This window comes from Natrix helvetica (genome assembly GCF_964273705.1).
Source record: "Natrix helvetica genome assembly, chromosome: 11".
Classification (NCBI taxonomy): Eukaryota; Metazoa; Chordata; class Lepidosauria; order Squamata; family Natricidae; genus Natrix; species Natrix helvetica.
Window position 1 is genome coordinate 6,581,331 of NC_138562.1, and position 23,798 is coordinate 6,605,128.

Sequence of the window (23,798 nt, forward strand, 5' to 3'; positions counted from 1 at the left end):
CACATGCATGCCAGAATTGGGAAGACTGGGTGGCCAGTGCACATGTGTGTGCCGCAAACCAGAAGATCATCTGCCCGGCCTGTGCATGCTTGCTGAGCGGTTGCTCTTCCAGTTTCTGGCGCTCCTGTGCACATGAAGACCAGCTGGCCAGCATGCCAGAACCCAGAAGAGCAATGGCCGACAGCTCGCGTGCCCGGAGAGAGGGCTTTGCATGCCACTTCCGGCATGCGTGCCATAGGTTTGCCATCCTGGCCCTAGAAGATAGGCTCAAGATCCAGAAGGATCTTGACAGACTTGAACACTGGGCCCTATCTAACAAAATGAAATCCAATGTAGAGAAAAGTAAAGTCCTACTTTACTTTTACTTAGGTAAGAAAAACCAAAAGTACAAATATAAACTGGGTGAAACCAGGCTTAATAGCAGTGACTGTGAGAGGGATCTTGGAGTCTTAGTGGACAACCAGCTAAACATGAGCCAGCAGTGTGCAGCAGCAGCCAAAAAAGCCAATACAATCCTAAATTCCATGAACAGAGGTATCAATCAAGATCAAGGGAGGTATTAATACCACTCTTTAAAGCCCTAGTAAGACCACACCTAGAGTACTGCATCCAGTTTTGGTCACCACACTATAAAAAAGATGTTGAGACTCAAAGAAGCACAACCAGGATGATCAGGGGACTTTAGACTAAAACATACAATGAACAGTTGCAGAAACTGGGCATAGCTAGTCTAGTGAAGAGAAGGACCAGGAGAGACAGGATAGCAGTCTTCCAATATTTGAGGGGCTGCCACAGAGAGGAGGGAGCCAAGCTGTTTTCCAAAGTACCTAAAGGCCAGACACGAAATAATGGATGGAAACTGACCAAGGAGAGATTCAACCTAGAAATAAGGAGGAACTTTCTGACAGTGAGAACAATCAACCAAATGGAACAGAAGTTACTTTCAGAAGTTGTGGGAGTTTCATCACTTGAGACTTTCAAGAAGAGACTGGACTGCCATTTGTCAGAAATGGTGTAGGTCTCCTGCTTAAGTGGGGAGTTGGACTGGATGATCTACAAGATCCCTTCCAACTCTGTAATCTGTTATCTGTTAGATAGAATCATTACTATCCAACTGGTGTTGTGTCGAGCTGGTTGATGGAGCTTCAAGACAATCATTGCTGGTTTTCACTGTGTGGGGGAATATGTAAAGCTGTGCTTCTCAACCTTGGCCACTGATCTAACTTCAGATGCTTGGAAACTGGCATGTATTTATGACGGTTGCAGTGTCCGGGGATTACGTGATCCCCTTTTGCGACCTTCTGATAAGCAAAGTCATGATTAGCACAAGGGGAAAAAAATCCGCCTCTGCCTCCCACCAATTTGCCTCCTTGCAGCAAACAGCCTGTATCAGTTTCAGTTTAGCCTGATTAGCACAAGAGAAAAAAATCCGCCGCTGCCTCCCAGCAATTTGCCTCCTTGCAGCAAACAGTCTGTTTCAGTTTAGCCTGATTAGCACAAAGGAAAACATCTGCCTCTGCCTCCAAGCAATTTGCCTCCTTGCAGCAAACAGTGCGTTTCAGTTTCAATTTTAGCACAACCTGATTATCACAAGCAGCTGATTGTCAGTTAGATTGGCCTCCCGACAATCAACTGTTTCAGGCTGCAGGGATTGCTATAGCCTATTGCCGCTTCCGCACACCCCATTTTCGGCCTCTGCGCATCCCATTTTCCACCCATTCTGGGCGACGGGGATCAGAATGGGTGGAAAACGGGGCACGCAGAGGTCGAAAACAGGGTGGCGGAAGCGGCAATAGGCAATGGCAATCTCTGCAGCCTGAAACAGCTGATGGTCGGGAGGCCGATCTAACCGACAATCAGCTGCATGTGCTAATCAAACTGTGGTAAAGCTGAAACTGAAACAGGCTGTTTACTATTTGCTGCAAGGAAGCAAATTGCTGGGATGCAAAGGCCAAAGGGTGGAGGCTGGCAGGGGATGGGACTACATTTGGTATATAAGACGCACCCAAATTTTCACCCTCTTTGGGGGTGGGGGAAGTGCCTCTTATACTCCAAAAATACGGTACTTTGCTTGGATTTGTACCACCATCCCTTATAGCTTACTTTGTTTTAACCCACATATGATATGAAGTAGATACTTTGATCCTCCATGCCAAAATCAAAACTCATTCCTTCTTCCATACTAGTCAATATATTTTTGCTTTTTCCCTAGTGCTGTGACCTGGAAAAATCAATATTTTTCAGCCTTTTATGGCAAAGGAGGCTTAAAGAGAACTGCAATTCAGATGAAATAGATAAGCCTCATTTTATTACATTTCCTCCATAGGATAAGCAGAAGGTAGCCTATTCCATACCACAAGAGGGCATCAAGATGCTGTATTAAGCTAACATTTCTCACCCTAAGCATCTTTAAGATGTGTGGACTTCAAATCCCAGAATTCCCCAGCCAGCCTGATTCCTCGTCCGATCTACCTGGAGGGACTGACACCTGTCCAGATCCGTGTCTAGCAGTTCTGGACGGCAAGATGGACAACAAGGTTTGCAGACAGCTGATGGTCCCTTTAAATATAAAGTCCCTTACTTGCTGTAAGGGATGCAGTGGCTAAGATGCTGAGCTTGTCAATCAGAAAGGTTGGCAGTTCGGCAGTTTGAATCCCTAGTGCTGCATAACAGAGTGAGCTCCTGTTATTTGTCCCAGCTTCTGCCAACCTAGCAGTTCGAAAGCAAGGAAAAATGCAAGTAGAAAAATAGGAACCACCTTTGGTGGGAAGGTAACAGCGTTCCATGTGACTTTGGCGTTTAGTCATGCTGGCCACATGACCACGGAGACGTCTTCGGACAGCGCTGGCTCTTTGGCTTTGAAACGGAGATGAGCACTGTCCTCTAGAGTTGAGAATGTGCAAGGGGAGCCTTTACTTTTACCTTTTTAATGGTCTTCTGGACTCTGGCAGTCCAGATAGAGTAGCTAGCCTGAAATCTTCAATTCTGAAAGCCAAAAGCACAGAATGGGGTTTTAATAACAGTCTGACTAAAAAACCACGATGTATAATTCTTTGGAAGAAAGATTGACTCACACATTACACTAAATCACAGCTTGTTTAATCATGGTTAATTGGGTAAAGTGGTGACCTAGCATGCCACCCAAACCAGATGACTTGTCTTTTAATTTAAATGATCGTAATTACATACTTCTATATTTCAAGGGACATGGTGGCTCAGTGGTTAAGACCCTGAGCTTGTCTTAGCGTGTAAAAATGCAAGTAGAAAAATAGGGACCACCTTTGGTGGGAAGGTAACAGCGTTTTGTGCACCTTTGGCATTGAGTCATGCCGGCCACATGACCACGGGAACGTTTTCGGACAGGGCTGACTCTTAGGCTTAGAAACAGAGATGAGCACCGCCCCCTAGAGTCAGGAACGACAAGCACATATGTGCAAGGGGAACCTTTGCCTTTACCTATATTTTCTTCAATACTGAATCCTGAATTACTATTATTATGGTTTGTCACACATCGGCCAGATATTTAGACTGGATCTGGCATTTTTATCCACCTATCGAGAACCTGATAGGATAAGCAGAGGTTTTTGTTTGATGGCGTTAAAAGGTACTGTTGCAGGATGTAAGCTGTTCCCAGTAAAGCTGCCTTTTGCAGTTGACTAATGGTGATTTTGTCAATTCTGGTTCCTGGCATAATCTGCCAGATGTTTAGACTGGATCTGGCCTTTTTATCCATCTATTGAGTGCTTCCCAAGGACCAGAGATAGGCAGATACTGATGTTTGATGGCGTTTGAGGCATTGTCACACAGGATGTAATCTGTTCTGAGCGAAGCTGCTTCTTGCAATTGACCAATGATGAATTTGTCAATGCCGATGGTGTTCAAATGGTGCTCCAGTCGTTTTGGGGGTTGCACCACTGGTGGGATTCAGCCAGTGTGCACCTATTTGGGAGAACCAGTTGTTCACTTTCTAAGCAGTTCGGAGAACCGGTTGTTGGAAGAAATCTCCTTTTGTTTTTCCCCACTTTACAGGGCTAATCCTGTAAGGAAGGCAGGAAGGAAGGAAACATTCTGGTGTTGTTTCTAGCTTAATCTTGATTGCCCTGCTTACAGAAACTGCCTCTCCGGTTAACCCTTATGACATTGTCACAGCTAAGGCGAAGCGCCCATCGACGTGAATGATGTCAAGTTGGCCATGCCTATCCAGTCACATGACCGCTGAGTCACGCCTACCCAGCTGGTCGTTAGGGCAGAGAACCGGTTGTTAAATTATTTGAATCCCACCATTGGATTGCACCTACGGTACCTATTACTACTGGTGCTACCTTTGCTTTCTCTTACCTTGCTCCTTGTATTTGTATTGGCCGGTCTTTGCATTTCGATGCTTTTTCCAGGTCTCTCTCTTCTCTCCAGGTCTTGCCACGTCCACTATCCAGACTGTTTTGTCTTTCTTATTGACCATTGTTAAGTCCATGTGACAGGGGCTTGTCTGTTTAGTATAGAAGATGAAATTGCCTTCAGTAGCCTTGCTAGTTGGGAAATTCTGGGAGTTGAAAGCCATTACATCTTATAGATCAGAGATGGCGAACTTTTTTGTAAAGGCATGCCAAAATTGTGTGCCCGCACGCATGGGGAGTTTTCACCCTCCCCAGGGGCCGGAGGCTTTCCTTCAGCTTGGGGAGGGTGAAAACGGCTTCCCCTGGCCCCCGGGAGGCTCTCCGGGAGCCATAAACGAATTGTTTCTGAACTTCCAGTTGGCCTGTTTTTCGACCTCCCCAGGCTCCAGAGGCTTTCCTAAAGCTTGGGGAGGGTGAAAATGGTCTCCCCAGGCCCTCTGGAAGGCCGAAAATCAGCTGGCTGGTGCACACAAGCGTGCTTGAATTGATGGCTCGTGTGCTGGCAGTTATGGCTTCACATGCCATAGGTTTGTCATCACGGTTATAGATGCTCAGGTTGACAGACATTGAACCAAATCCCTAGTCCAGTTCTCCACAAGTGACTCTCTTCAGCCCAATGCCCTCCCAAAAATACACACACGTTGCCCTGAGTAGGATTGCCACAATGACTATAAATAGTCACCAATGGGATTTCTATACTTTCTAGGCCAGCAGCGCTAAAGGCTAAGAGCCGTGCCGAGCATCTATGTTCCCTATTTCCCACAGACTGGCTTAAAGGCACCTTATGTTACCACTAAAGCTTTTGATGTTGCTGTGAGCAGCTGAGATTCTTTCCTGGATGAAATGGAACTGGTGGGGTGTGCAAAGAGGGATCCAGGATGAAATTCGGGAAGGATATTAGCAATGGAATTCTAGGTGTGCTCTCTGGAAGTTAATCTCATTGAATTCAGCTTGGGGAAATGCATTTCAGTTAGCATTAAGCCAAGTAGTAGAGTGCTTGCAGTGTGGGAAGTAGAGCTGGGGACATCTGTTAGGTCTATTTCTCATTTGTGCAAATCTCAGTTTTGGTTTACCCCTCCCAGATTTCCCCCACACATTTTCTTTCAGTTGGTTCATGCCATATTTAAGCATTGTATTTGTATATAAGCTGTCTGTCATTTTGCTCAGATTTTCCCAAAGGTGTACATTTGCATTTTTGCTAAAGGGACACCCAGTTTACAAACACATTTCTCCTGCTACAATGCAATTTTGTAAAAAATTATTATTATTATTATTATTTACAGACCCCTCACATCCTGGACATAAGTTGTTTCAACTCCTACCCTCAAAATGATGCTATAGAGCACTGCACACCAAGACAATTAGACACAAGGACATTTTTTTCCCTGAACGCCATCCCTCTGTTAAACAAATAATTCCCTCACCACTGTCAAACTATTCACTAAGACTGCATTACTATTCCTATTAGTCTTCTCATCGTTCCTATCACCCATCTCCTCCCACTTATGACTGTAACTTTGTTGCTTGTATCCTTATGATTTATATGGATATTGATTGTTTCCTGATTGCTTATTTGTACCCTGTGACTCTCATTAAGTGTTGTACCTTAGGATTCTTGATGAATGTCTTTTTATGTACACTGAGAGCATCTGCACCAGACAAATTCCTTGTGTGTCCAATCACACTTGACCAATAAAGAATTCTATTCTACTCTACTCTACTCTACTCTATTTAATAGTCTTCAGACACAATTAACAAAAGTATAAATAAGTATAAAGTATATCTTTATACTGAAAGAAAGAAAGAAAGAAAGAAAGAAAGAAAGAAAGAAAGAAAGAAAGAAAGAAAGAAAGAAAGCCTACAAAAAGAAAAAGAAAGCAGGAAGACAATCCCAAGCAAACTTTTTTTTCTCTTTTTCTTTCCTTAGTTTGTACTTTCAATTTGTTTGGGTTTGTCATGAACTATTATTACTTTTTTTTTTTAAGCCAAGACTTTTTTTTATTTTCAAAACAAACACAACACATAAAATCTTCCTTTTTTGCATTCTGTAGAAAGTGTATCAGTTGGTTACAAAAGGCTTTCGGGCATCTCTTCCACAGTCATCAAGCATAATTCATATTTACTCAAGTATTTTAACTCAGATATTTATACATGTTACCGTCATCACACCTCCATTTTCATTTGCTTATAATTGTTTAAACGTCCTTCATCATAAAATATACCAAGATTTAATACATAACCACATACTGGCATTTCATTTACTATTTCTAAAATCCTCCAATGACACTGAATCCTTATGTCCTATTCTAGCTAAACATCCATAATATTTAATAACAAAGTTTTCTAATCCTTCTTTCCAAATCACTGCTTACAATTTACATCCAGTTTCCTTATGTTGTACCCATACATATATATACATTATCATTATCCCTCCTTTATTTGACTATATCCTGTATCATAACATTTCCCCCCTAAGAATCAAAACTTAACTGTATCTAACTTAGTTCTTTTTTATTAACCTTTATATATAATCCAAAAGGATTTCTAATCTTCCTTTCCTTTTTTATTATTTGTTATTCCCTTTATATAATTGTTTTCTTTTTGAAGAGTTATGATTAGAATTAGAATTTTCTTATTGGGCAAGTGTGATTAGACACACAAGGAATTTGTCTCCGGTGCATAAGCTGTCAGTGTGCATACAACAAGAGTGAGAGATCATTATCATACAGCAGTTCATTTAAGGACCGTTCACAGTTACAAATGCACTGTAAAAAGTGATTGATGACTGTTTTCACACTAACAACCATTTGCAGCATCCTTGGGATTGCGGGATCAAAATTCAGATGCTTGGCCACTGACTCATCTTTATGCGGTCTTGATCCACTTTCGCATCCTTCCGACAAGCAAAGCCAATGGGGAAGCCAGATTCACTGAACAACTGGGTTAACTAACTTAACAAGGGCAGGGATTCTCTTAACAAACTGTGGCAACAAAAGGTCATAAAATGGGGTGAGATGCACTTAGCCAATATCTTGCTGAACAATAGATGTTTTGGGCTCAGTTGTGGTTGTTAGCCAAGGGCTGCCTGTAATACTAAAGTGATAGGAGGAGGAGGTTAGTCGTATTTAATTCAGTGAATTTATACTGAATCCCGTTTCAGTTCAGCGTTTGACTTAGTGCAGATGTATTTTTTTTTGCTGCTGTTACCCAGAAAGCTAATTATGAAAAGTCTCAGAATGGAGGAACCTCTTGGCTGACCTGATCTTAACTCAGAAGCCGAAAAGATTTCATTCTGGTACATACTGGGATAAGACACAAGAACTGACATCCCAGAATAATAATAATAATAATAATAATAATAATAATAATAATAATAATAATAATAATAATAATAATAATACATTTTATTTGATTAGCCGCACCCTCTCCCGAAGGACTCAGGGCGGCATACAATAAAAACATAGAATACAAATATAGACAATACATACACATAAATGCAGACGTATACATGGAGGAGGTAGGCAGATAAGTGGAGATAAAATTAAAAATTAAAATTGCAATTTAAAAAACCCCTAAATAAAATTACAAAGTTAAAAACCCGTCAGGAGCGATATGATCAAACTATGGTTGAGCCAGGCCAGCTACTTGGAAAAGGTGGGTCTTAAGCTTTACACGGAAGGAGCGGAGGTCGGAGGTAGTCCTGATATCCGGGGGGAGGTCATTCCACAGGGCTGGGCCCGCCACAGAGAAGGCTCTGCTCCTAAGCGCCGCCCCCCGACACTGTCTGGTGGACGGCACCTGGAGAAGTCCCTCTCTGTGCGAGCGAATTGGTCGCAGGGATGTATGGGGCAGGATACGATCCCGCAAGTAGCTAGAAGGTGAGGGGGAGGGGGAACCCTTCTGGATTGTTGCCAAGAAAACCGAAGAGATCTCTCTTTGAAATCACCAGGAGCAAAGCTTGACAAAGAAGGAAGTTTTATTCTGTTTGATCTTATTTTATTTGGTGAAAAGGTAACAGTGGAGAGCAGCGCTGATCAATTTTAGCTAACCTCAAGAAATGAAGCTCAGATCAAGCTTGGTTACGATTAAAAGGAAGTTTGCATTGTGTAACTAGGTGGGGAAATCAAGATGTCTTCCCAGAAGACAAATTGACAAACAAAGGCTATATTCTACATATGCCAAGGGCTATTTGTACTATATTTGTATGCATGCGTGGGTGGGTAAGGGTGTGCAGGCACATTGACAACCGAGACTCCCAATCATTTCATCACCCTATTATAAAGAAGATGTGGAGACTCTGGAAAGAGTGCAGAGAAGAGCAACAAAGATGATTAGGGGACTGGAGGCTAAAACATATGAAGAATGTGTCAGGCCCGCAGCGGTTCCTTTAAGAATCTTTGGCCTCTCTCTTCTAGCTTCATCTTTAGTATGCCTATTCACTAAGGGGGGGGGGGGATAGCAATGGGTAGAATGTGTTGTTTTCAAAATAAAAAATTCCTTTCTAGAAGCTCAAGGTTACTCTTTGTCTCCGCACCTTGGCAAATGACCGGAAGCAGTGGGGTGGAGATGACAGCGTGGAAGAAGAAGATTGGACCATGTGATGGATTAGTGAGTGTGGGGACAAGATCATGAACTTTCACTGGGTGGGAATCCTAGGTAACTTCCAGAATTGGGATTTCCACAGATGTACCAACATGTCTGACTTATTAAATTGGAACTTTAAGGAATGATTTGCCTGATTTAATTCTGCATGATAATTGGAACGCTGACAGAACGGCTGCAGGAATTGAGTGTGGCTAGTCTAGTGAATAGAAGGACTAGGGGAGACATAATAGCAGTGTTCCAATATTTGAGAGGCTTGCCACAAAGAGGAGGGGGTCAACCTATTCTTCAAAATACCGGAAGGCAAACAAGAAACAATGGATGAAAACTCATCAAGAAGGCAAGCAACCTAGAACTAAGGAGGAATTTCCTGAGAGTGAGAACAATTAACCAGTGGAATGACATGCCTTCAGAAGTGGTGAATGCTCCAACACTGGAAGTTTTTAAGAAGATGTTGGACAACCATTTGTCTGAAAGGGTGTAGTTTTTCCTGCTGGACTAGATAGAAGACCTTTGAGGTCCTTTCCAATTCTGTTATTCTGCATTATCGTGTAATCAGGGATCACTGGATTTCACAGGAGTACTTTGGACCGTTGCTGCCAGCTGATGCTGTGCAGGAAGAGAAGGAAATATTGAAGATCCCATTTCACTCCCTGAAGGAAATTGCTAACATACTTTCCAGAGGTCAGACATTTCTGGGCCGAGCATCTGCCTGAGAGCCACAGGTGTCACTTTACTAGCTTTCCAGTGGCAACAACTGCCACCATACCTACGTGATCCCCTGGTCCTCCAGCTCTTTGAGTCATTTCTCCTCAAAAGAGTAGAGGGGACACTAATGGGAATATCCCAAAGTAGCTCTTCCTGACACTTTCCCAAGAAAGGCACTGAAACCCATCTGCCCATCTGCACTGAGCATGGCTGCAGCGTTTAGGTCCATGTAGTCCTTGACTTACGACCACAACTGAACTCAAAATTTCTGTTGCTAAGCGAGACAATGAGTTTCATCCCATTTTACAACCTTCCTTAACCAGAGTTGTGAAGTGAAATCGCTGTAGTTGCTAAATTAAGAAAATGGCTGTAAAGAGAATCTTACTTCCCCATTGATTTTGCTCATCAGTGTCAGGGGAAATTTCACCCTGAGCTAATGAGGTCTTAGACCGACTGCTTTTCCAAACAGCATATCTTCAAGAAAGCGAAAGTAAGATCCAGTAACAAGTTCTAATTAAAACAAACTTTTAATATGAAAATGAGAAATAAGAAAATAAACAAATCTGTCTAATTGTTACATTTTGGCAAGAGCAATTTGTCGCCCACCTTCTTGGCAGACGAACAGAAGATCAAAAGGAAAGAGGTCTCTGGAATGTGTGTGAGCAGGCGCAGTACATCACTTGCTGATAAGGCCTATGACCTGCCTATGACCTGCGCAGTAACTCATCAGTAACTGTTCAGTTCAGCTAGCAAACAATTAACGCAGTGACAATCAGAAGGTCGTAAAAGGGGATGGAGATTTTATAGTATCCTTCCCCTGGAGTGTGGAGGGAATGGGGATTTTGCAGTATCCTTCCCCTGGAGTGTGGAGGGAATGGGGAATTTACAGTATCCTTTCCCTGGAGTGGAGAGGGAATGGGGATTTTGCAGTATCCTTCCCCTGGAGTGGTGTGTGGGAATGGGGATTTTGCAGTATCCTTTCCCTGGAGTGGAGAGGGAATGGGGAATTTACAGTATCCTTTCCCTGGAGTGGGGAAGGAATGGGGATTTTGCAGTATCCTTCCCCTGGTGTGGGGAGAGAATGGGGATTTTGCAATATCCTTCCCCTGGTGTGGGGAGGGAATGGAGATTTTGGAGTATCCTTCCCCTGGAGTGGGGAGAGAATGGGGATTTTGCAGTATCCTTCCCCTGGTGTGGGGAGAGAATGGGGATTTTGCAGTATCCTTTCCCTGGAGTGGAGAGGGAATGGGGAATTTACAGTATCCTTTCCCTGGAGTGGGGAAGGAATGGGGATTTTGCAGTATCCTTCCCCTGGAGTGGGGAGGGAATGGGGATTTTGCAGTATCCTTCCCCTGTCATGCCCACCAGCCACGCCCGCAGAACCGGTAGTAAAAAAAAAATGAATTTCACCACTGCCTGGATTGTATGGCTCAGTCTGTCAGGGTTCACCCAGGGAGAACAAAACTCCGAGGCAGGTAGATTCCTCAAAGAATAGTTTTATTTGGATATATCATATAGCACAGTTCTGGTGAAAATCAACTCTAATGGCTCCTGCGGTTTTCACCTAATTAAATTAAAAGTTTTTTCCTCCTTTGCCAGTCAGTCAGTCACATGGTCCAATCACGATGCTGTTTGGTTGCCTGATGACATCACTCCTCCTCCCTCTGACCAGGTCTGAGAATGTCCTTGGTTCCCAAGAGAAAGTATTGTGTTTCGGCTACAAACCCCAGCGATCTCTATTCCCCCCTTCCCTATCCCTCAGGTCCAGTGTAACACTGAAGCTTCAAGATGGCTTCAGTCAGGTCAGCTTCAGGGTTGACACAGTGCAGCTAGTTTCTTTAAGAAGGTGGATGCCCAAACATTTGCGCATCAAATCTTTTCTTTACCTCTGAGATGTTTATTCCCAAGTTTTCTTCAAGAGTACCTTAAAGCATACATAGACAATTCCTCATAACAGCCCTGTGAGGTAGGCTGGGCTGAATGTGACTAGCCCAATATCAAATTTTGCAGCCCTACCTTGTGTAAATATGGCTGTAATTCCTAATGTTGTTCTTTGTCTTGAAAAGGACATAATATAAACCAGACTATTAAACCCCCCAATAAGGTGTATCCTTCATTTCATAGCTTATTATCCTGTAGTGCGGTGTTCCCAATCATGGCAACCCTCAGGTGTGTGGACTTCAACTCCCAGGATTCCCTGGCATTCTCTCTTTCTCTCTCTCCCATACACACACGCACAAAACTTGCTTATTATTTTCTCTGTTGTTTTGCAAGTACACTGAGTCCTTCTGTACCGGAGACAAATTCCTTGTGTGTCTAATCACACTTAACCAAATAAAGAAGTCTGGTCTGGTCTGGTCTAGTCTAGTTTAGTCTAGTCTAGTCTTTTTCTCTATTCTATTCTATTCTATTCTATTCCATTCCATTCCATTCCATTTCACTCTATTCCTATGCTACTCTATTCTATATTCTATTCTATTTCTATTCTATATTCTATTCTATTGTCTATTCTATTGTCTATTCTATTGTCTATTCTACTCTATTCTATTCTCTATTCTTTTCTCTATTCTCTTCTATTCCTATTCCATTCTCATTCCCACTCCTAATTCTATTTGCTTTGGAATATTTAGGGACATTCCTTAAGAACACGACAAAATGATCATCTGGAACCCATCAAATATGTTATTTTTACTTACACATTTTCCAATCCATGATTTACTTAGCCTTGGCTTACTATATAAATCACAAATGTCTGGACTTATCTTTCCTATAGTAAGGAAGCCACTGAAGCTGGACTCACACTTAATCAAACACAAGCAAACCATACTTAGGTTTAGTGTATGCAGAGAAAAAACAACAAATCACAGGACACAGTGAATTATGTGAACTCATTGTAATTTGTAAACCAAGTGTACTGTTTAAGCGCAGACAATTGTGGCTTATTCAGTAAATAAGTTCAAGCTGAACATCCTCACTCCCATGCTTGGGGAGGTTAAAAGGGGGCAGAATATCTGATCTTATTTACAAAATATCAGAAGAAGCCAGGGAAAAGTAATAGAAGACAATAGTTTTCCTTTAAGTAAGTAATCCATCAAACAACAGAGTAATTTATATTATTAAGAAACCAGTTAATTAGGTATCCAAAGAGATAAATGTGTTGTACAGAGCCAGGCTGAAAAAGATTAAAATAGGCTATTAAATATCCGTCTCCCTAAAGATCTCCTTCCTCCCCTTCCACCGTGTTATTTAGTTCATTAAAATTCCTCACCAGTCCAGTTTGTGCAATAAACAGATATTTAAGGCAGCAAATGAAAGGCTAACCAGCTTCAAGGCTCTTTTTGATGTAACCGAATTTAATTAAAGTTCTTCCTGTGTGGTTTGGTTGAAAGAGAGTGACTGCTACGTCATTCCCACACCCTTAGGTTGAAAACACAGATGAGCCTCTCGTTCTCTTGAAAATGTCTAAATTGGAAAAGAAGTCTTGGATGGGAGGAAGTGGACCCTGCAGTACTCCAAAGTGTTGAACCTGGGATTATCTGAGATTAAATTGGGGGCCTTCCTAGAGGCAACCTACATGTTAAGGTCAGAAATAGAACCATCCATCTGAATACTCAATCACGGTCATATCATATGGATTTGCCAGGATGTTTCTAAGCAGCAACAGAAGGCAACTTTAGTTGGGTTAGCCCTTTGAAAAGGAGGGGCAGGTGTCTATGGAGATTCTCAACCATCCAGGTCATAGTTGTCCCATGAATGGAAGAACTGAAGAGGCTTCTTGGATTAGAAGTGAAATGTTTTCAAGGAAAAAAAAACAAGAAAGTTCAGTTGCCTCTTGGAAAAGCACTTTTGGGATAAAAAGTGGGGCAGTTCTCCATCATTTTATGATAGACCCAAAGCCAAGATGGAGCAGATCATTGAACCAGTGCTACCAAAACTGATGTCAGGGTTCCAAATAGCATCCAAAAGTAAATCAGAGTCTAAGGCAAAGTATTGCTCAAAGTTCCAATTAATGAAGAGAGCCATGTTGGCACATCTGGGAAAACCTGAATCTGAAAGCTTCCCCGTTTTCCCCATCCAGTTGAAAGTTCAAGATTTTGCCTCCACACCCACAAGTCCATCACATGGTCCAATGTTCCACTGCCATGCTGGCAGTTCCACCCATCCAGTTCTGGCCAGGTGCAGAGACAAAGGATGACCTTGGCTTTCTAGAAAGAATTTTGTTATGGCTACATATCACCTAACTCCGTATAATCATCCCTCCCATTTTCCCACAATAGAAAATGAATAGTAGAATAATAGAAAATGTGGCAGGCCTGAAGTCCAAAAAGAAAAGGTGGCTTGCAGGGCTGACAACTGAATGGCAATCCCCATATGTCCATGAGATGGCCATGAAGAATTAGAAGTGTCTCCATCTCTTTGTGACCATCTGAGATGGCCATGAAGAATTAGAAGTGTCTCCATCTCTTTGTGACCATCTGAGATGGCCATGAAGAATTAGAAGTGTCTCCATCTCTTTGTGACCATCTGAGATGGCCATGAAGAATTAGAAGTGTCTCCATCTCTTTGTGACCATCTGAGATGGCCATGAAGAATTAGAAGTGTCTCCATCTCTTTGTGACCATCTGAGATGGCCATGAAGAATTAGAAGTGTCTCCATCTCTTTGTGACCATCTGAGATGGCCATGAAGAATTAGAAGTGTCTCCATCTCTTTGTGACCATCTGAGATGGCCATGAAGAATTAGAAGTGTCTCCATCTCTTTGTGACCATCTGAGATGGCCATGAAGAATTAGAAGTGTCTCCATCTCTTTGTGACCATCTGAGATGGCCATGAAGAATTAGAAGTGTCTCCATCTCTTTGTGACCATCTGAGATGGCCATGAAGAATTAGAAGTGTCTCCATCTCTTTGTGACCATCTGAGATGGCCATGAAGAATTAGAAGTGTCTCCATCTCTTTGTGACCATCTGAGATGGCCATGAAGAATTAGAAGTGTTTCCATCTCTTTGTGGCTGTTAATTTGGGGGGGGGGGGGGTTCCATTTCACAGTGCATAATTTTGGAAGAGTGACAGATTGTAGAAAGCCCTCAATCCATCACTCCTTCGCCATTGTGCACTAATTGCTCATACTTGAAGTGGGGGACAGGGTTTGTTGTAAATGTTTGGGGTGTCAGGGTTCCAAATAGCATCCAAAATTAAATCAGAGTCCGAGGCAAAGCATTCCTCAAAGTTGAAATTTATTAAGAGAGCCATGTTGGCACATCTGGGAAAACCCGAATCTGAAAGCTTCCTGGTTTTCCCACCCAGTTGAAAGTTCAAGATTTTGCCTCCACTCCCACAAGTCCATCATATGGTCCAATCTTCCATGCTGGCAGTTCCACCCATCCAGTTCTGGTCAGGTGCAGAGGTGCATAGACAAAGGATGACCTGGGCTTTCTAGAAAGAATTTTGTTATGGCTACATATCATCTAACTCCATACAATCCCCTCACTCCCATTTTCCCACAATAGAAAATGCATAGTAGAATAATAGAAATTGTGGCAGGCCAAAGATCCAAAAGAAAAGATGGCTGCAGGCCTGACAGGGGGAAGATCTTTAAAAAAAATTAATCTTTAGAATTTAAATCAGATTTTTTTAAAATCAAACTTATTTTAATCAAATGCTTTTGAAGTAAAAATCTATCTAAAGATAGTTTTCTATTTACGATACATTAATAATTTAGTTTATTCAGCATGAAATGGAGCTTAGTTACCCCATTTTTCGGAGTATAAGATGCACCTTTTTTCCTCAAAAAAGAGGCTGAAAATCTGGGTGCGTCTTATACACTGAATACAGCATTTTTTGCCTCCCAAAGTGCCACCCCTTCACCAAAATGGCAATGCATAGCCTTATAGAGGCTTTCAGAGAGCTCCTGGGGGCTGGGGAGGGCAGAAATTAGAAAAAAACGGACTGTTTTTTTGCCCCCCCCAGCCCCCAGCAGCACTCTATAAGCCTCCATAAGGCTATGCATGCAATTTTTTTTCACAAGAAATGGGTCTGTTTCTGCGAAAAACGGGCCGTTTTTAACTCGTTTTTGCCCCCCCCCAAGCACTCTGCAAGCCCCCTCAAGGCTATTCATGCCCTTTATTTGAAAACAAACGGGCCCGTTTTCGTGAAAAATGGGCCGTTTTTGGGAGGTTTGCAGAGTGCAAAAACTATTTTTTCCCTTTCTGAAAGCTCTTTAACTGATTAATGAGAATTACATTGATCAAGTGCTGTGCCAGCAGAAACACCTACCTATCTACTGTATTTCTCTCTCTCTCAATTTCTCTCTCTCTATCCCTCTACCTACCTGCCTACCTACACACACACACACTCTCCCTACCTACCTACTATATTTCTCTATCTATCTATCTCTTTTTCTCTCTCTATCCCTTTTTCTATCTACCTACCTAACTACACTCTCTCTCCCTACTTACCTATTGCATTTCTCTCTCTCTCTCTCTCTCTATCCCTTTTTCTATCTACCTACCTAACTACTCTCTCTCCCTACCTACTGTATTTCTCTCTCTTTCTCTCTCTCATTATCCCTCTATCTACCTACCTACTTTTTAAAAAAATTGCCTTCAAAACCTTGGTGCGTCTTATACTCCGAAAAATACGGTAGGTAGGATGAGGATGTATTATTCTGCAATATTTACATTTTTTGTAAACTCATTCAGTGAATCCAAGCTCTGCAAGCTAAATAGGAAACCTTCATTTTGTTTGCAAATAAAAATATTAAAGATTCTAATTACCAGCAAGAATGAGTCCTTACATTTAAAGAGCACCTGTCATTTCAGATCCATCAGGACAGTGCCTGTTAGCGGGGATCCCCTTACCTGCTTCCCCCCATGTCCCTTATCTTGTTGGGTCATTGCCACATCACCAGCCCTCCCATTAAAGTGAATGGGATTGTTGGTGAGTCAACAGTGGGTCAGAGGAGGAGCTGCTGGGCGACAGAGATTATAGTTGCTGTTTAAATCAACTTGATTTAAACTCACCCTGAAATCAGATATACCTGTTAATTCTTACTAACACTTAAGGCATCACTTCTGATTCTTAAATTTTCCATACCACAATGTTCTATAATGTTTGTATCATGTTTTGGCTACAACTGCAGGAAGGCTGTTGTGTAATACTGCCCATATCATAATCTCTTCATAAATATAAACGTTTAAGTTCACCTACTACTCTAGGCTGAAAATGAGAATATTGAGCTGTTGCCTAAAATGAGGTAATGAACCATTTCCTTGAGCCACAGTATGATTTATTTGTCCAGGCATCGTACATTGACATTGCATTTCGATTCTCAAGATTTGGGGTGTGAATCCGAACAATCTTATAAATTGGTAAATACTTTTCGAATCTTCACTGGCCAGTCTCAGCAAATGCAAAAGACATCTTTGGATCTACTGTTGTTGTTAGATGCGAAGTTGTGTCCAACCCATCACGACCCCATGGACAACGTTCCCCCAGGCCTTCCTGTCCTCTACCATCCTCTGGAGTCCATTTAAGCTCACACCAACTGCTTCAGTGACTCCATCCAGACACCTCATTCTCTGCCGTCCCCTTCTTCTTTTGCCCTCAATCTTTCCCAGCCTTAGGCTCTTCTCCAGGGAGTCCTTCTTTTTAATTAGGTGGCCAAAGTATTTGAGTTTCCTCTTCAGGATCTGGCCTTCTAAAGAGCAGTCAGGGTTGATCTCCTCTGGGACTGACCGGTTGGATCGCCTTGCAGTCCAAGGGACTCACAGGAGTCTTCTCCAGCACCAGAATTCAAAGGCCTCCATTTTTTGGCACTCAGCCTTTCTTATGGTCTAACTTTCACAGCCATCCATTGCAACTGGGAAAATCAAAGCCTTGACTAGATGCACTTTTGTTGGCAGGGTGATGTCTCTGCTTTTGTCTAGATTTGCCATAGCTTTCCTCCCCAGGAGCAAGCATCTTTTAATTTCTTTGCTGCAGTCCCCATCAGCAGTGATCTTGGAGCCCAGGAAAATAAAATCTGTTACTACCATTTCTTCCCCATCTATTTGTCAGGAATTGAAAGGGCTGGATGCCATGATCTTAGTTAACTTAATGTTGAGTTTCAAGCCAACTTTTGCACTCTCCTTCTTCACCCGCATCAAGAAGCTCTTTAGTTCCTCTTCACTTTCTACCATTAGAGTGGTATCATCTGCGCATCTGAGCTTGTTGATATTTTTCCCGGCAATCTTAATTCCAACTTTTGATTCATCTAGCCCCGCCTTTCTCATGATGTGCTCTGCATATAACTTAAATTGGCAAGGCGACAGTATACAGCCTTGCTGGACTCCTTTCCCAATTTTGAACCAATCAGTGGTTCTGTGTCCAGTTCTCACTGTTGCTTCAAAACTAAAATACAAAGAGGGGGAGGGGATTGAAAAAGGTAGTCCGTTTTTATGCCCCCTCTTCTATTTCATTTTTTTGACATTTTTTTTCACTCCGTGCACAAGCAGAAACACGACTAAATTTTTTTCTTTTTCTTTTCTTTCTTTTTCTTTTTTCTTTTCCCCTAATTACTTGCATTGGGTTTATTCCTTATTCTATTTATGTTGTATTTGTTATCATGGATTGCACCAGTGAGGCTAAAACCAATTTTGTTGTATTTATTTTGTACAATGACAATAAAGGCTATACTACTACTACTACTACTACTACTACTACTACTACTACTACTACTACTACGATTCACTCCTCTTGTACAGATAGATCCGATTTCCTAACTCTCTTTGCAATTGGATCAGAGAGAGTTTTGGCTGTTTGGGGATTCGATTCTGGTTTTCCTGCCCTATGAGATAAGATTTTGGCTCATCAAGCATGAACTTTGTTCCTCGCAGGTGATAAAAAGAGGGCAGCAATGCAATCCCATTGGAAGAAATGTCCTTCTGGGTTCAGCTCCAAGTGGGGAAAAAGGCACTGGAAACACGGGAGCTGCTTGGAAAGATGGTTTAATGGTGGGCAGGATCACATGGCTTGAGCTCCTGAACAGAAAAGGGGGATCACATCCTTCCAGATGTTGGGTGAAGAAGAAAAGAGGCAGAGATGCTGAAAGTTCCTGCTTTTATGCCCTCTCTGGGCTTTGAACCTGAGCTTGTATTCTGATTGGTTGTCAGACTCCCATAGGGCCATGCAGGGGCAAATCTCTAGGCTGTGTTTTGAGTCCATGTTTGGTTGAGCATTGCTTCTCCCCAGGTAGCCTGTGGCGAGATGGGTAAAGGGCTAATACTATCATGCCTTACTCCTATCACCCTGGAGCTGAATGGGGGAGCTCTTTGTTATGTAGAATAGACTGGCTCAGGCCTTTTAATAGCCCATTGACAAAGGTGGGGGCTATTAAGAGTGAGTCTGTTTCCTGCCTAAAAACATCTTTCTCCATTTCTTACCCGGGGAAATATAACATTCTTCCTTTTCAATATTTCCCAGGATATTTCCTTTTTCTAGGAGAGCGGTGGGTTTTAACTTCCTACACCCCATTTCTCATGGACTTGAATGTTAACGTGCGTACTCTAGAGGTTCTGATGTGAATCACAAGGCTGGAAGGCACCTTGTAAATGCCCAGCGCTGGAATCCTGTCCCCCCAATTGGGTGTCACTGCAGTTCAAGACAAACCTCTTTACTCCCAGGGTTGTTATTATGGAGCAAAATTGGAGGAAGGTGCATAATTCTGCCTTAAGTCCAAAGAAGGAGTAAGCCAACAGGCTTGGCGAGCAGCCAAGCCAAAACCAGTTTGCCAACTTACCTGATGGAAAAGAAGCACAAATGCTCTGAGCGTACGCAGCCGTGCGTTTTAAAGCCTAAATAGGATAAAGAGAAAGAGAGCCTTTTTCAGCAGCTCAGAAACTAAAGAGATTCCTCTGGGAATCGGCCGTCATTGGGGCTTATTTATGCTGTACATTCAAATGAGTATTTCAAACAGTACAGCTGTCCTGGGGCCTCATTTTAGCTCTGCAATTTTAATTTAGGTTCATGGTGTTTAGAATAAATAACTCCTCTAACAGTTGTTTATTTAAGCTGTCTGGAGTTTTGGTAATCGGGAGGGCTTTTCACATCTATGATGATTTGAGCCCCTTTGGATTGTTGTGGGTGGAATTAAGAGAAGGAAAAGCGTCTCCCGTTGAAAATATGTTTGGGTTTATAGTTCCTGGCATTTGGGCCAAGTAGACGGTTTGGAAAATAGTTTAGCTACTGTTTCTGTGATTTGAAATGGAACGATTGGTTGGTCTCAAGTGGGTATTACATTATGGCTGTTTGGTTCGGTTTTAAAGACAGTTCTATAAATTGCGTTTTTGTTTCCTGGAATTTAACTCTTAATATATCATCTAGAGCAGCGTTTCTCATCCCTGCAATATTAAAGTGTCTGGATTTCCATTCCCAGAATTCCCCACCCAGCCAACCATGCTGGCTAGGGAATTCTGGGAGGTGAATTCCAGACATCTTAAAGTTGCCAAGGTTGAGAAGCAGACTTAAGAGCAGTGGCCCTCAACCTTTCTGGCACCAGGGACCAATTTTGTGGAAGACAATTTTTCCATGGACTCCTGAGAGGAGGGAGGAGTGGTTTCACATGCAACCTAGATCCCCCTCGCATGAGCAGAACCACAGAGGTTTGGGACCCTGGACTTAGAGAGAGATGGCTGGCTGTATGAAGGACTTAAATAACATAAAATGCATCATCCTGGAACCTGATTGGAACATGATAGGTTTTTATTTCCCAACTATAAACTCATTTCATCACTTTGCATCTTCCGTGACTTGCAAGGTAGCCCGAGAGGTGCTTAATCAATAATATTAAGTGGTCCATAAACAGTCAGAGTGAGACTTGCCATGCCAGGGGGAGGAGTCAAACATGGAATTAGTCTGGAATCCTTATGGGGGCATAAGAAAACAAAGTCTGCAAATTGTCAGTTTGAGAAGATTCCGGTGTTTTATAGGGTTGAGCAATAAAATAGCTAATTCACATTGGACCCGATTGTTCCGCTTGTTATAAACAGGGCTTTTTTTTTAAAAAAGGAATTTAATCTGCATTTCAACATTAATGTCCTGAAATATATATGAAGAACAGTTACAGGAACTGGGTATGTCTAGTTAAATGAAAAGAAGGACTAGGGGAGACATGATAGCAGTGTTCCGATATCTCAGGGGCTGCGACAAACAAGAGGGAGTCAAACTATTCTCCAAAGCACCTAAGAGCAGAACAAGAAGCAATGGGTGGAAACTAATCAAGGAGAGAAGCAACTTAGAACTGAGGAGAAATTTCCTGACAGTGAGAACAATTAATCAATGGAATAACTTGCCTCCAGAAGTTGTGAATGCTCCAACACTGGGCGTTTTTAAGAAGATATTGGATAACCAATTGTCTGAAGTGGTGTAAGGTTTCCTGCCTGAGCAGGGGGTTGGACTAGAAGACCTCCAAGGTCCCTTCCAACTCTGTTAGTCTATTCTATTCTAAATTGCCTGCATGTTTTTAGAAGTCTCATTAAACCCAAATGTCATGCATTTGTGTGACAGTATCTAACTTTTCTGTGTCTGTCTGTTGGAACTCTTCTAGTTTACACATCTCAAGAATGACCAGATTCTTTTATTTCGCTGCAAAAGCATGAACTTTTGCAGCTTGAGACAGAATGATAGATTCTGTGCTTGACCTTTACATTCCTCTGAGTGATGAGTTATATAATTCTGAGCAATCTCCTTTGGGGGGAGAAAAAAAGTCACTTTATGACTTTCAAAGCCTTTGACATCTTTTCTGCACTGATGGATTGAGTCTTATTTACAGTCTGGGACTAAATAACAACCGCGATGCAAGTCCCAAAGTCAAAACAGACAGAAAAAAGATAAAAGTAAATAATAAAAGAATAGACTAAGGTAGACTAAGATACATAATGTGGAGATAAAATATTCAGATCCATGGATCAAAGGTAAGTTAAATAGGCAACTCCACCAGCATTTAAAATAAATTGTCGGCACTGATATATTGCATTGGAAAGATAAACCAAACAATGCGGTATTATACAGGTATGCCTCAACTTACAATGATTTGTTTAGTGACCGTTCAAATTAAAAAAAAACACTGAAAAAAGTGACTTGATTGATTTTCATCCTTATGACCATTGAAGCATCTTCATGGTGACATGATCAAAATTCAACGCTTGGCAACAGACAAGGTGAAGTGGACTGAGCTAAGAGAGAGAGAGAGAGAGGGGCTGGTCCAAAGTCACCCAGCTGACTTTTTGGCTTAGGTGGAACTAGAACTCACGGTCTCCTGGTGATTCGCCCAGTCACCCAGCCACCTTTCATGCCTAAGGCTGCATTAGAGCCAAGAGATGAAGAGATGGTTTTGCCAGCAGGCCAGAGACCCCAGGGTACTACGGAGCCCACCAAGGGGTTGGTCCAATTGTTGTCGTCAGAGGTATCATGATGCTTTGTCAACCATGAAAGACAGGGAAGGGCTCTTGACTATACAGGTAGTCCTCACTTAGTGACTTCTTTTTCAGCAACCATTTGGAGTTACAACAGGGCTCAACAAGAAGACCTATGGCCGGTCCTTGGAAGTTGTGGCTGTCGCAGTGTCCCCAGAGTCACAGGATCATGATTGGTGCACTTGGCAACCGGCCCACAGTTCCAATGGTCACAGCTTCCCACAGTCACATCCTCACCCCTTCTGATCTTCACTGCCAGCTTCCAATAAGTCAAGTCAATGAGGAAACCAGCCAACCCCCTGATGTTGTGCTTAATGACTGCCAAGGATTCCTTAACAACCACAACCTGAACTGCCATTGTGCACGGAAGATCACATTTAATCTCATTGCACAAGATGCAATGACAATAGAGTAAAAGAGTCACCTAGCTGGCTTTCATGCCTAAGGCAGAATTAGAACTCAAGAGTCTCGTGGCGATTGGCCCAAACTCACCTGACTTCCATCCTAAGGCAGGTCTAGAACTCACTGACTCCTGGTGACTGGTCCAAAGTCTCCTAGCTGGCTTTTATGCCTTAGGTGGGACTAGAATTCACAGTCTCCTGGTGATGTTGGATAGCCATTTGTCTGAAGTGGTGTAGGGTTTCCTGCCTAGGCAGGGGGTTGGACTAGAAGACCTCCAAGGTCCCTTCCAACTCTGCTATTGTATTGTATTGTTGCAATCTATACAGGTAGCAGTCCTTGACCTACAACTATAATTGAGCCAAAAATTCCTGTTGCTAAGTGAAATATTTGTTTACTGAGTTCTGCCCCATTTTGCAACCTTCCTTGCCACAATTCTTAAGTGAATCACTGCAGTTGTTAAGTTAGTAACACAGTTGTTAAGTGAATCTGGCTTCCTATTGACTTTACTTAGCAGGTTATATAAAAGGGGACCACGTGACCCTGGGGCATGGCAACCGTCATAAATATGAGTCAGTGGCCAAGCATCTGAATCTTGATCACGTGACGCTGGGGATGCTGCAACAGTCATAAATATGAAAAACAGTCATAAGTTACTTTTTTTCAGGGTTGTAACTTTGAACGTCACTAAATGAACTGGTAGTCCTTGACTTACAATAGTTCATTTAATAACCATTCTAAGTTCCAAGTTCCAAATTTAACAACTGCATTAATTCTGCTAAACAAACAATTCCCTCACCACTGTCAAACCATTCACTAAGGCTGCATTATTATTACTATTGATCTTCTCATTGTTCTTATCACCCATCTCTTCCCTCTTATAACTGCAGGATTGCAATTGTTGCTTGTAGCCTTACGATTTATATGGATATTGATTGTTTCCTGATTGCTTATTTGTACCCTGTGACTATCATTAAGTGTTGTACCTTATGATTCTGGCCGAATCTATCTTGTCTTTTTATGTACACTGAGAGCATCTGCACCAAAGACAAATTCCTTGTGTGTCCAATCACACTTGGCCAATAAAGAATTCTATTTTATTCTATTCTATTCTTCATTCCAATATTCTATTCTATTCTATTCTTCTATTCTATTAACAAATTGGCCAAGGAAAGTCATAAAATGGGGCAAAACTCACTTAACAAATTTCTCACTTAGCAACATAAATTTTGAACTCAATTGTGG

General features: G+C 42.2%; 1 protein-coding gene across 1 annotated transcript in view; it reads left to right on the forward strand.

Annotated features, from left to right (window-relative positions):
- AMMECR1 (AMMECR nuclear protein 1) overlaps nt 1-23,798 on the forward strand; it is a 136,673-nt gene that overhangs the window by 5,075 nt on the left and 107,800 nt on the right. The gene's annotated exons all lie outside the window — the stretch shown is intronic.